Source organism: Nipponia nippon, unplaced genomic scaffold (genome assembly GCF_047370975.1).
Source record: "Nipponia nippon isolate SJK-2023a ecotype South Korea unplaced genomic scaffold, ASM4737097v1 scaffold_21, whole genome shotgun sequence".
In the NCBI taxonomy this organism is placed as follows: domain Eukaryota; kingdom Metazoa; phylum Chordata; class Aves; order Pelecaniformes; family Threskiornithidae; genus Nipponia; species Nipponia nippon.
In genome coordinates, this window is record NW_028262338.1 from 800,955 (window position 1) to 815,226 (window position 14,272).

The 14,272-nt window shown below is 62.7% G+C and overlaps 1 protein-coding gene across 4 annotated transcripts in view; it reads right to left on the reverse strand.

Annotated features, from left to right (window-relative positions):
* The window catches only part of CXXC5 (CXXC finger protein 5), a 39,177-nt gene extending 26,105 nt beyond the window's left edge, over nt 1-13,072 (reverse strand). For 3 of the 4 annotated variants that reach the window (XR_015705323.1, XM_087760212.1, XM_087760209.1), the window contains exon 1: nt 12,939-13,072. The gene's annotated coding sequence lies outside the window, so the exon portion shown is untranslated. The other variant, XM_087760210.1, reaches the window with a different exon arrangement.
* Between the last annotated feature and the right edge of the window lie 1,200 nt (nt 13,073-14,272).

Below are 14,272 nucleotides of genomic sequence, written 5' to 3' on the forward strand. Positions count from 1 at the left end.
TCACTGCCTCTTCACGCCACCATGGACCTGCAGACCCCTGGGGAAGGGGACCGCATGGTTCTCCCCTCTCCAACAGCAGCAGCTCAGCAGGAAGGGGACGGTGCTCCCCGCACCCACGCACACACCCCCTCACACACCAGCACCATGGCACAGGCATGGGTACTGGCTCAAGGGGCACCTCTGCTCCCGGAAAAGGTCCTGGTGGATTCGGTTCCTGGCTGGTGATGGCTGCCGGGATCACTGGGAGAGCAGGCTCGGGCTCCAGCATGGAGTTGGCCAGGCGAGGGCTTGCCAGCACACCCCACTGCACCCGAGCTCCCTGGGGAATACTCAGAGGGATGCTCTTGGTACCCTGTCATTGCCCAGGGTACCTGCCATCCCTGCCTGTCCTGCCTGTCTGGCCTGGGATGCCCCACGGCAGCCTGGCAGGAGAGCAGCCGGACAACTGAACCCCCATGGGCAGGAGGCAGTGGGGAGACCTCTGGAAGACCTCCGCTGCACCCACCCACTTGGTGCCAGCAAAGGGACCCAGATTCGGTTTTTTGTGCTACTCCCCATCCCGTGGCCACCCCGGTACGAGTGCGCACAGAGGAGGAAAGGGAGCAAAGAAGGAGCAGGAACAACACCCCCCAGCACCACCAGCCCCCAGCCTCACAGCACAGGGTGCAAGGCAGGAGCACATTCCCAGCAGGAACCCCCCCCCCCAGAACTCTCAGGAAGGATCCAGCCCCCAGCTGCCTGTTGGTCTTCACCACTGCTGGATCCAACCCCACAGGCTGTGAAACGCCCGAGCGAGCGGTGGCCGGACCTGCCCACATCACCTCAATGTAGTATCTGCCTACCCAGCTGCGGAGACAGTGCTCAGCCCCTCGAGCCAGCGCTTGACCACCAAGCTGGTGCTCAGCCCCTCAAACTGGGCCTCGACCCCAGAACCAGCGCTTAGCCCCCCCAAACCCTTGCTCAACCCCCAAGCCAGTGCTCAGCCCCCTGAAATGGTACTCAGCCCCCCAAACCAGTGCTCGATTCCCAAACTAGTGCTCAGCTTCCCAAAATGGCGCTCAACTCCCAAGCCCCCGCCAAGTCAGCACTGAACCCCTGAGCAGGTGCTCAGCCTCCTGGATGAGTGCTTGACCCCTGAGATGGTGCTCAGCCCCCTGAGATGGTGTTCAACCCCCAAACCAGCACTCGACCCCTGAGCCAGTGCTCAGCCCTCTGAACCAGTGCTCAACCATTGAGCTGCTGCTCAGCCCCCCAAAATGGTGCTCAACCCCCGAGACAGTGCTCAGACTCCAAACTGGTGTTCAGTCCCCCGAAACAGTGCTTGATCCCCAAGCTGGTACTCAGCCCCCTAAAATGGTGCTCGACCCCCATGCAGGTGCTCAGCCCTCTGAAACAGTGCTTGACCCCGAAGCCGGTGCTCAGCCCATCAAAACAGTGCTCAGCCTCCCAACCCAGTGCTCAACAGCCCAAACCACTGCTTGACCCCAAGCCAGTGTTCAGTCCCCCAAAATGGTGCTCAACCCCCAAGCTGGTCCTTAGCCCCCTAAAATGATGGTTGACCTCCAAGCCGGTGCTCAGCCCCCTAAAACTGTGTTTGACCTCCAAGACGGTGCCCAGACCCCCAAAACTGTGCTTGACCACCGAGCCAGTGCTCAGCCTCCCAAAAAGTCTCAGCCCCAACGGAGGGGTCAACCCTGCCAGGATGTGCCCAAAGCAGGGCCAGCTCCGCTTCACCTCCCAGAGCACCCATGGACCGAGGGAATGGTCCGGGCTCCCAGGAGAGGAATTCCCCCGGGGCCAGCCCTGCCCTGGGCGGACAGGGAGGAGAAGGGACGAGGACATGGCTGCGCCGGGGTCACCGCTGCCCACCCTCCCCAGAGACAGCCACTCCAGTTTCCTCCCAGTACTCATACTGGTCGCACGGTCCTTCAGAAAGGCTGGACAGCCCAGAGGGGATCTCCCCAATTTCCTTTGCCCCCAGTCTCAGCATCTACCCCCTCCATCACCAAAGGGACACAGGAGCACCATGGCAGGGAAGTTGGTCCCCGCCCAGCTGTCCAGGTGCAAATGTTATAGGTGGTGTCGTCCAGTATCCTATCTCTTGGCTGCGGGAAGGGACATGTCCCCAGTGTGGTGGGGACCCCCTTGTCCCCCCTTCCCAGCACTTCATCCCATCATCACCAGAGAAGCCAAGATTGTTGGGGCTCTGCCAGGACCCTCCCTGGCCCCATGGCCCCAGAGCCACCGAGGAAGGAGGGCCTGGCCAAAGGCAAGGAGTTTTATCACCTGAATATTCAGCACCAGGTCCCCCGTTATCCTCGGAGGCAGCCACATGGTGGGATGGTTTGCTGGCTGCAGCCTGGGGAGCTCGGGTGGGACAAGAGCACGTCCCACCTCTAACAGGGGCAGCCGCAGGCCGGCGGGGCGGAATTATTCCCCACTGCCAGAGGTGTTTCCCAGCCCTGTTTGTTGAGCTACTGGCCTTTGGGACAAGCTGGTGAAGCCGCCATCCTGCAGCCCAGTGCCAGTTATTTCCAGGATTAGGCTGGCAGTGGTTATCAATATGTCATCCCCCCTAAAATCCCCTCCCCGTAACCTGCTGCTGGTTGTGGCTGCCTGCAGCCAGCACCAGCCACAGGCAGCCTGGCCCCCGGGGACCAGCCACTGGCACCCCAGGTCCCCCATTCCCCCCCAGCTCTGGCATCTCTGGACCCGCAGACACAGCCCCCATCACTGCCCCATCCCCCCATCCCTCCCTGCCACCCACCCACCCCTAAACAAACCACTGGCTGCAGCATGAATTCATTCTGTTTTAATCTTCACGGTGCATCAGCATTGAGGGAAAAAACCACACCTTTTTTCCATTTTTTTGGGGGGGTCTTAATCTTTACCTGGGGTCATATTTACTAATCCTCTCACTAATCCCCCAACGCCTTCGCAAAGGAAAAAAGCCCCATCCTCTGCTGGCCCAAGATGCAGCAACCACCAGCTGCTCCCGGCCGGAGCGGGGCCGGGGAGCACCCAGAGCCCGGCGAGTGTGCACCGAGGCCCCTGGGCACCGCAGGTTTAGCGCTCAAGGTGACACCATTTTTTCTCAGTGGGGTGGCCAATACGTGTTTTTAAAGGCGTTTTTATTTAACGAACTCGAATGTGAGAATGGGGAGAAGGGAGGTGAGGTGGTGGCGGGGAAATGTGGGCATGCCAGGCGATGGAGGAAAAGCCTGGAAATATTTAGGGAAAGGATGAGAAACCACCTCTTAGAAAGGATTCGGTGGAAAACCATCCGCCACCAGTTTGCACGCCCCCACAGCCGAGGTACACGAGGACCCCCAGGAGCATCCCCCACTGCCAGGCCCCAGCCTGCTGGACACGCTGCCCTTGAACCGCCTCCAGGTCATCACTGGTGCTGGGGGACACGTTCAGGAATCACCCCGGGCCTCTGCCGATGGTGGGGACAGGGGGTCTGCAGACAGGGGGACAAGGGTTCCTGTGGATGGGGGGGACAGGGGTCCTTGTAGATGGCGGGGACACAGGGCTCTCAAGATAGAGGGATGGGGCGGGGGGGATGCCTGAAGACATCCTGCAGAAGTGGGGGACAGGGATGCCTGAAGACAGGGGGAAGCATGGAGCTCTGAAGATGGGAGGACAGGGGTTTCTGCAGAAAGGGGACAGGGGTCCCTGCAGAAGGGGGGACAGAGGTCCCTACAGATGAGGGAGCAGGGGGCTCTGTAGAAGGGGGACAAGGGGGGCAGATGAGGGGCGGAGGAGGGGTCAGGGTTCCCTGCAGAAGGAGGGGACAGAGGTCCCTGCAGAAGGGTGGGAGAGGGGTCCTTGCAGACAGGAGGGGACAGGGGAACAGGGGGTCTCTGCAGATGGTGGGACAGGGGTCTCTGCAGATGGGGGGACAAGGGTCCCTACAGATCTGCCCTTCTCAGGCCAACCTCCTCCTGTGCCACCACCGTACCGGGGCTGCCTCCCACCTCTGCTGTAGCGAGGGGCTGTGCAGAGTCCCCCCCAGCACAGGGGGAGGCAGGGGGTGCCCGCAGCTCTGCCCCAGCCCCCAGCCCCCCACCAGCCCTTGCACCCTGCTGGCAGCTGGCAAGCTAACCGGTTATGGCAGCACGGCCCTCTCGGCCGCGAGACAGCGCACGCTCAACCGCAGCCGGCACCTTGCCGCGCCAGGCTGGAATTTGCAAGCTGTCCTGATGCATTAAAGTGCAAACGCCTGGCGTCCGGCTCCCAGCCCTGCCTGGGCTGTGCCAGGCTGTGCCAGGCCATGGCATCCCCTCCCCAGGGACGCCGACACTGGGCCAGCTGTCCCCAAGGGCGGCCGGAGCCACCCTCATCAACTTCATCTTCTACATTTATTTTTCTCCCCCTGCCCCAGCTTTAAATAGCTCCTTCAGAGAAGCAGGGAGACGCTGCCAGGCTCACGCTGCCGCAGCAAGGCAGGGGATGTTGGGGACATCCAAAGTGGAGGGTCCCCGCGAGCACTGGCACTGCAGGCAGGCGGCCCAGCCAGGTGGAAGCACGGCAGCACTGTTGGCAATGGGGCCCCTTTCAGTGGGCAGCTCAGCGTGCCAATTTGGTGACATGCACCGGGGCACAGAGTGGATGGGGAGGCACAGACAGACACGGATGGACAGACAGACAGGATGCTCTGCTCACCATCCCAGGGGGGTGGGTCAGGCAGAGGCACAGGACCCCGACGTGGGTGCCACAGCACCCTCACGGGCACAGCACCACGAGAACCACCCTGGAGAGCCATCCAGAGACGGGCTGCAGGCCCCTTGGGGAGCACCTATTCCCTGGGGATCCCAGGGTCCCCCCTCTCCTGTGCCCAGAGCTGCACCACACTCCCTGCCAAGTCCCCTCCCTATGCTGGGTGCTTCCCACGGGAGCCAGCACCCACCATCCCACATGCCCCACCCCAGTGCCTTTCAGAAAGCCTCTTGCTCCCAGGGGGCTTCCTAGGACTCCCCCCCCGCCATGGCCACCCATCATGCATGCCCTGGGCTGCCCCTCCAGGTCTTTCCAGCAGGCTGGGCGTGCTGCAGGAGGCCTGGGCACCCGCCAAGGCTGTGGGCAGAGGGGACATCCCGCTCCCCAGCATCAGCATGCACTCGTCTCTCGCTCATGCACCCAACGATGTTCTCAAATCGCCATGGGACCCAACGCCCGCCCACAGCTGCCAGCACAGCTGAGAGCCGACCTGCAAAGGGACGCATCCGACCCATGGCCAGGCAGGACGGGCTCGACTGGCCATGCTGATCCCAGCCAGCGCAGGGCAAACAGCAGTAGGATGCCTGTGGGAGGAGGGAACAGCAACAGTCGGCTGGAATAGGAGTGTGAAGAAACGCCTCTTGCGTGCTCTGTCCGGAGCCAGCTAACGAGGCCATATTTGAAATGCTTCGCATACCTCCGGTCATCAGATTAGCAAGATGCAGAAGGTAAAGCAGAGGGCAAGAGGAGCGCTCCCCAAGCCAGCGATCCTCGGCCGCTCACTCCTACGTGCTGCGGGAACTGGGGGAAAAGTCCCCAGCAGGTAGTGGGGTGCAGGAACAGAGAGAGGCCATGGGGAACCCGGGAGCAATGGGTGCCTGGGATCTACCTCCCTGCTGTGATCCCAGCTGAACATGACACAGATGCAGGATGGGAAGGTGGGGAAGAACAACCCAGCCCGGCACTTGCAGCCCCAGGTTCAGCCACCCTGGCTGAAGGTGAGGGTGGTGAGACACTGGAACAGGTTGCCCAGAGGAGTTGTAGATTTGTCATCATTGGAATTGTTCAAAGTCAGGTTGGACGGGGTTTTGAAGAACCTGATCTAGTGTCCCTAGATCTTCTGAGGGGTTGGTTGGACTAGATGATCTTTGAAGGTCCCTTCTAAACTCACTCTTTGAGTCTATGAAATGAGGCAAGACCCCACACAGCCTCCAAGCAACATCTGCGGGCACAGTTCATTTGTCCTCCGTTGACCTGGACCCAAACCCAAAGACAGACTCTTGCAAAGGAAAGGGCAGAGTGCTGGTCTGCACCTCCTACGGGTGTAGACCTCCCTCCATCGGGCTTTGCACCCAGCGTCGAAGCATCTCGAGCCATCCCCAAGACATCAACGCTCCTTAGGCATGAATGGTCCTCCCTGGCCACGCTCCAGCTCCAGGAAAGGCTGGAGAGCCAGAACTTGCCTCCAAGCAGCAAGCGGGTGCAGCACAGAAGAGCCTATGGGGCACAGAGGCAGCAGAGCTGAGAGCACCTGGATCTGCAAATGCTTGGGACCCTTCAGGGTTGGCATGTTCAAGTGAGAACCCCTCAGCCTTCAGGATGTTCAAGTGAGAGACTCGAGACTCAGACCTGGAGGCCAAACTGCTTTTCTCAGCCAGCCTCTGAGGCAAAGAAAGAGGCACCAAAGCCACATGGGCGAGTCCCAACAAAAGTAAGTGAGAACTGATGACCCCAGGACCCTTGGAGACATCAAGAGACGACCTGGGGTCTGAGCAGGTGGAGCTGTGTTGCTCGTTTGGGCACAGCTGAAGACTCTCATAAGGAAGACCATAGGAGATGGATATTGCCCAGATATCCCTATGAAGAGCTAGAGCAGAGGCATGAACTCAAGGCAGGTTTGCAAAGCCAAAAATGAAACATCCATCAAGCCACAGCCACAGCCAAGACCAGGGCTGCCTTCCAACAGCGCGCAACCACCAGCAAACTGAGATGACCAGAGACAGGAGCACGAGAGGACACTGGAGGTGACCACGCCCTATCTCATCATACCAGAACACAAACCCAACCCTCACTCAAGCCTGGGCCATCCCCAGGAAGCCCAACAAGTGCTGAGCAAAGGTATGCCAGGGTCAGCTGGGGTCTCATGGGTGGCAGCAGCCACCCAGAACCCACTGGATTCACCCAGAAGCAGCTCGCAGCCTGTGGAACCAGGACAGCACTGTTCCCCAGCCCTGCCACCACCCAGTGTCTGGTGCCATGAAGGTGACAATCAGACCCTTGGGACGAAGGCCATCTCAGAAGTGACCCAGAAATGACAGGCTATGTCTCACACCATGGTGCAGGTCCCATCCATCATACACATTGTGCTGCTGCTGAAGAAGTGTATCACAACGTTGACATGGGGCAGAGCCAGTGACCTAAGCCCTTTTCCAGCTCCCACCTCTCTGAGCCAGGAGAGTGGAGATGGAAAAGCACATCCTCCTTGGAATATCAGAAAATGGCATTTTCTTTCTTTGCCATCAGTTCCAGGGTCGAGGCCAACACGTACCTTCACACGCCTGGGCCTCCACACCATAGGCATCACTCTATGGAGGTGATGGGTCCTCATCCTCCCAGCACAGAGGATATCCAAGTTCAGGCAATGGAAGATGCTTTGGTACAAGTGACACTGTTCAAGTACAAGGACATAGACCCGGACCCACAAATCCCAAGGGAAGACCATGGCTTAGGAGCCAAGCCTTCACAAGGTGGACACAGCAGGGCCATTAATCAAGTCCCTTTTCCATGTCATAACGACGGATGGGTGGAAACCAGAGACACCAAGGCAGCCTCCTGAAAACCTTGTGACCTTATATATATATATATATATATATATATATATATATATATAAAAATATATATATACACACATACACACACCCCTTTTATTCACATAATTACTGGCTGCCACCCATGTGCAGCGAGGGCTGTCATCTCAGACCATCAGTGCCCTCCACCTGCTTGCAAGCTAGGATGAAACCACTCCAAAGACACTATCAGTGCCCCCGCAGTCCTGCAGTGCCCCGAAAGGAGAGAATATCGGGCAGGACAAGGACCTGCTCCATGGCACGGTCACACCATCGGCACCGAGATGCTGATGGACCCAAAAGCTTCTTTCGACCCTGGTCTTCAGTCGTCCGAGGGCCATTGGCAAGGGCAAAACACGCCCTTTGGACTCTCCCAAAGGTGATGGGACCCGCAGGTCACCCTCAGCCACTCATTGGGGTCACATTGTCCTGCTGTCTGGCTCTCCCTGGAGCTCTCCCAGGGCTCCAACACTGTGAGCACCCCAAGGGACACGGGGCATGGATGGGGATGCAGGTTGCTCCTCGCTCCCATGTCCTGATGCTCACCCGGCAGCTTCCCCAGCACGAGGAGTCACAGCCCACCTCCCAACCAGGGCAGATCCCTCTGGTGAAGGCAAAGTCTCCTGCAGGCCTGATCCTGCCCCATTCCCCATGGCAGAGCCACTCCTGAGCAGGAACAAACCCACACATTTCCTCCCCACTGGTCTGGACGCAGGCTTTCCTGGCTGGTTCTTCCCAGAGGTGGTTCCTCCTCCAGTCACTCCCTTGCTCTTCCCTCCTGCCCATCCTATGCCACTGCTCCCCTTCATCAAATCAGAGAATGGTTTGGGTTGGAAGGGACCTCCAAAGACCATCCAGTCCAACTCTCCTGCCATGGGCAGGGACACCTTCCACTAGACCAGGTTGCTCAAAGCCCCGTCCAACATGATCTTGAACACTTCCATTGATGGGGCATCCACAACTTCACTGGGAAACCTATTCCAGTGTCTCACCACCCTCATCGTAAAACATTTCTTCCCTATGTCCAATCTAAACCTACCCTCTTTCAGTTTAAAACCATTGCCCCTTGTCCTGTCACTACAGGCCCTGGAGAAAAGTCTCTCTCCATCTTTCTTATAAGCCCCCTTTAAGTATTGAAAGGCTGCAATAAGGTCTCCCCAGAGCTGTCTCTTCTCCAGGCTGAACAACCCCAACTTTCTCAGCCTCTCTCCATAGCAGAGCTGTTCCAGCCCTCTGACCATTTTGGTGGCCCTCCTCTGGACCCGCTCTCACAGGTCCATGTCTGGCTTGTGCTGGGGACCCCAGAGCTGGATGCAGTGCCTCAGGGGGGTCTCACCAGAGTGGAGCAGAGGAGCATCCCCTCCTTGACCTGCTGGCCACGCTGTTGGTGATGCAGCCCGGGATACGGTTGATTTTCTGGGCTGCCAGTGCACAACGCCGGCTCATGTCCCATCTGTCACCCACCAGTATTCCCCAGTCCTTCTCCGCAGGGCTGCTCCCAACCCCCCTGTCCCCAGGCTGTGCTGGGACTGGGGGTTGTCCTCACCCAGTTGCAGGACCTTGGCACTTGGCATGGCTGAACCTCTCACCACTCCTCCTGCCCCATCGCCTGCCTGGCAGGAAAACAGCCAATCCCACACACCAGCAGCTCCATCCCATCCCCAGCCACTGCAACCTGTCCCTGTGTCCCCACCAGGCCAGGAGGCCACCACTTCCCCGGGGTGGTGGTTCCCATCCTCCTCCCTGGCCTGGCTGGGCTTCAAGAGCCCCATTCACTGGGGGGACACCAGGCCAGGTGAGCCCCCCCCCCAACCTCTCTGCCTGGGCTCATCACAGAGGGGTGGCTGTGAGGACAACTGGGGGTCCCCCCCAGGCGGGGAGCCCTGCAAGACCCCCCACGCTCCCAGGAGTCAAAGTCGAGTCAGGGGAAAAGAAGGGGAAAAGAAAAAAAAACCCAACCCTTTGAGTGCAATATTTTAGTTGAGCAACAGAGCATGAGTAAAGGAGGGAGCTTTTCGTGGTCTGGTGAGTTTAAGCTATGAGCTGAAAGTTTAACTATTAATACACTTAATCAAGAGGTTGCTCCTGCAGCCGGGGTTTGGGAAAACAAATGCACCGGCGACATGAGGAGATGCAGAGGAGCAGAGGCACCCGCTCCCGCCACCCCGGGGAATGTCCCTGCTGGGGCGGGGGGACGGAGATGGAGGGTCCGGGACCAGCTGGGTCCAGATCCAGCCTCAGCTGAGCCTTGAACGGCCACGACAGGAGGTGCGAGGGGGATGCTGGCTGCGAGAGCCCAGCGCCCAGGATCCGGCCCTCCTCCCAGCCCCCCAAGCAGGAGATCTGGCAGAGGGGACAATTTTGGGGAGGGGACGCCACCCCCAAGTCCCGCAGCATCCCCAGGCTCCAGGGAAGCAGCACCTGCCCCGCCGACACCTGCCTGTCCCCAGCCTGGAACGGCCTCAGTGACACCAGGGGATGCCAGTCGGCGAGGGACCCCCAGGGTGGGGGATCCCCAAAACACCCCCCCCGTGCCCTCACGGCATCTCCCCCACCGCCCACGTTTGCCAAGGAGGAGGAAGAGGAGGGACAAGCTGAATTTCGGGGCACGGTGCCCAGAGCCCCTCTTCCCCTGCCCGCCCACCTCGCACCACGGGCAGGAGGTGCAGGCAGGCGCCTGGCAGCGCGGTGCCGGCTGCCTGCATCTCCGCCACAAAATCCATGTCAAGGACGACTCAGCCGCCTCCTGCCTTCTTCCCACCGAGGCAGGGGGGGGTGGACGCATGCACAGCCCCTGGCACAAACACCCCCCAAAAACCCCTGCCTGCACCCCCGCGGCCAGCAAACAGGCAAAACCCCCACCCTGTCCACAAGGCCACCAAATCCCCGGACGGCCGCGGCAGGGGGCCGGGATGAACTTCTGAGCGCCACCAGCGGGTCCTTTGTTACTTTGCTTTTGTTGTCACATGCCAGCGCGTCCCCGTCCCCATCGTCCCGTCATCGTGTCCCCCCCCACACACACCCCGACGCCGGCCCCGAGGTCAGGGCGCGACATCTGCCAGCTTGCCGGGTGGCATCGTCGAGGCAACGCCAGTACCAGCATGCCAGGTTTGCCGGGCCTTCGCTGGGTATCTGCCGGGAGCCAGAGCCACCACGCATGGTGACACTTTTTGGGTTCGAGGCTTGGCCCACGTGACGCCGCGACCGATTTGAATCCGATGCGGTAGCAAGAGCTGCCGGCACCTCCGGAGAGGCGAGAGCTGGCATCCCTGTCGGGTTCAGATGCTGGGAACAGAGGGTGCTGCTAAAGAAGATGGTTCTGCAAAGCTTTTCCGGATAGAAATTTTAAGGAGAGACGGACAGACAGATGGACGGAGAAGGGTTTCCATGCCTACGAACGCTCCTGCTGAGCGGTACCTTTGGGGGGTCACCACCTTCCCCCCCCCCCAACCCCCGCCTTCCCATCTGACCCCTCCTCTTCTCAACACTGCTGCCCTCCCGGGGAGGGGGATGAGACTCAGCTCCCCGGGGAGCAGCGAAGGGACAGGGAGTGGAGGGGGGGGGTCCGTCCCTCCGCAGCCCCAGGTGCGGCCCCGCTGCTGGGCGAGGGGGCCGGGGGGGGAACGGACAAAGCGGCACAAAGGGGCTGCTGACACAGCAAGGGCCCGTTTCCAGAGAAACAAAACTTCCGCCGGCTTCGGCCCCGCACCCCAGGTAGCCAGGCTTGTGCATCCCCCCCCTTCCCCAAATCCTGCCTCAAACCCCACCATCCCAGCAGCATGTCAGCCCCCCTCATCTTACCCCCACCCCCTTCCCAGGGTCGCTTGCAGGGAGCAGGCGGCGGGGGGTAAAGGTTGCCTGGCCGGGGTCAGGGGCGACGGCGCGGCGCACACATGTGATCCGTTATCGCAGGATGTGTGCGCAGCTTTGTTTATGCGTGGGACGCGGAGCGGGGCGGGCGGCGGAGCTTTGCCCCCCCCATCCCCATCCCACCCCCGCTCCTTCTCTCCCCAATCAATCATCCCAGCAAAGAATAAACCGACCCAAAGCAAACACGGGCCCGCAAGAAGGATGTCGCCGGTTGCGGGATGCGGTGAAAAAAAAATAGTAATAATAAAAATAACAGGGAAAAAAACCACCATCGTGGGGCCTGTTTGGCAGAGTTCTAATTCCCAGGGTTCAGGCACAATTCACAAAACCCACGATGGCTTTGGGGCTGGCAGCACCCGTGCCGGGCGCGTACGAGGGATATTAGGCGGCGGACACTGCGATCCGGCTGGATCTTTGGGTCTCGGGGTGTGTTGGGTGCCCTCCCCGCCGGAGGTAGGGGGGAGCGGGAGGTTTGCAAATCCCATCTGACGGCGAGGCGGGGGGGTGAATTACTTGCGGGGGGGTGGTGGATAATAAAGTTGGGTTAGTTGTTGCACATGGCTGGGCGATGGCGAGCAGCGCCGCTCCCACGGCCGCCCCGCTGCCGGTCACCGGTGGAGGAGCCAAACTGCCGCTGAAACCCGGGCGCACCCCCGGGGGAGGCGGGAGCCAACCCACGCGGGGAACCCGAGCGCGGCGGGGCCGCCGCAAGCCACAGGCGCCGGGGCGGGGGGAGGGGGGGGGGCGCTGACCCCCTCCCACCCCCCCCCCGCGAGACCCGCCGCGAGTGGCAGCGGCCGGCCCCGCTCGCCGCCCGCTGCCCGGGGCTCGCCGCCTCTCTCCGGCGCCGCGGCGCTGCCGCCCCCGCCGCCCCCCGGCCCCGCCGCCACCATTGTCACCCGGGAAACCACCGGGCGATGCCGCGGCGGCCCCGGGGCGGCGGGGGGGGGGGCGGACGGGACTCGCCCCAATCCCTCCCCCCCCGGCTCCCGCAAAGGGGACGAGGGACGGGGGGGTTCAGCCGCACCGAGAAAAACTTTGCTCGTTACCCCGCCGTCCCCCCCCGGGAAGCGGCGGGGCCGCTCGGGCGCCGCGCAGGCAGCACCGGCCCGGCCCCGGCGCGGGCAGGCGGGCAGGCGGCCAGCTCCGCGCCCGGCCGCCGCCGCCGCGGGCAGCCCGGTAACGGCGCCGGGCGGAGCGGGGCGAGCCGCAGCCTCCCCCCGCCAAACTTTTTCTTCTCCCCCTCTCCCCTTTCTCCACCACCACCCCCCGCGCACGCACACCCCAACTCCGCCGCCGCCCGCCGGAGCGGCCCCGGGGGCCGGCACCTACCGGCGGTCCGGGAGCCGCCGCTGCGGGCAGCGCTGCCGGGAGCGGCGGGGGCTGCCCGGGAGCTGGGGAAAGAGAGAAGGGGAGGGGGGAGGTTCAGCACCTGCCCGGCGCCGGGGAGAAGGGAGCCGAGGCGGGCACGGTGCCTCGCCGCCGCCGCCGCACACCCACCTCCACATCGCCGCTCGCTCTGGGAGTGCACAGCCCCCGAATCGCGCTGCACGGCGCTGCCGCCGCCGCCGCCGCCGCCGCCGCCGCTGCCCGCGGCTGCCGGCAAAACCCGGACCGGACCGAACCGCCCCGCGCGCCTAGCCACGCCGCGCCGCGCCGCTCCGCGCGCGCCCCCCGCCGCCCCACGCGCGCGCCGCCCGCCGCACACCCCCGCCCGACCCCCGGCGCCGTGTCCTGGTGCCCCCCGCCCGTGCCCCGCCGTGGCCACACGCCCCCACGGGTGTTGGCGGAGCGTGCGCCCCGTGTCCCATCTGCCCCCCCACGGGTCTCGCCCTGCTGTGACTCCCGTGTCTTATCTGCCCCCCACGGGTGTCACCGTGGTGTGCCCCCCGCCGGGCCCCGCCGCCTCCCCGGGTGTCACCGCGGTGTGCCCCTCGTGTCTCGCTTGCCCGCATGGGTGTCAACCCGCTGTGTCCCCCATGGGCTGTCCGTCCCCCACGGGTGTCGCTGTGGTGTGCCCCCCCACGGGGTCCTAGCCACCCCCACGGGTGCCCCCCCATGTCCTATCAGCATCCATAGGATGTCACCATGGTGTGCCCCCCCCATGTTCCATCCACCCCCACGGGTGTCACCCTGCTGTGCACTCTACATCCCACGCACGCCCACAGGATGCCACTGTAGTGTGCCCCCCGTGTCCCATCTGCACCCATGGGTGTCACCCCACTGTGCCCCCCATGTCCCATCAGCCCCCGGGGGGTGTGACTGTGGTGTGCTCTCTGTGTCCCATCCACCCCCACGGGTGTCACCCCCCTGTACACCCCATGCCCCACCTGTCCCCCGTGGGTTTCACCCCACCATGCACCCCGTGTCCCAGCTGCACCCATGGGTGTCACCATGGTGTCCCCCCTGTGTCCCATCCACCTCCATGGATGTTACCCCCCTGCGCACCCCCATGTCCCATCTGCCCCTGTGGGGTGTCACCCCAGGGTGCGCCTCCATCCCCCATCCACCCCATGAAGCTTCACCTCGGCAGGTGGCCCCCATCCCTCTGTCCCCTCTGTGGGGTCCCCATCCCTCTGTCCCCCACCATGGGACGCCCCCAGCATGTGCCCCATCCCTCTGTCCCCCCCCGTGGGGTGCAGCTGGCAGTGGGGCGCAGAAGCCAGGGTGACCCCTGAGTGCCTGGGGTGCAGAAGGGGGGGCCCCCGGGGTGCAGAGCCCCCCCATCCCACCGCCGCGCCAGGGTCCACAGGGAGCATTGCTTTGGTCCGGGGGTCAGGAACCCCAACCACGGAGCCCCTGAGCCCTGAGCCTGCCATCGCCACCAGGAGGGA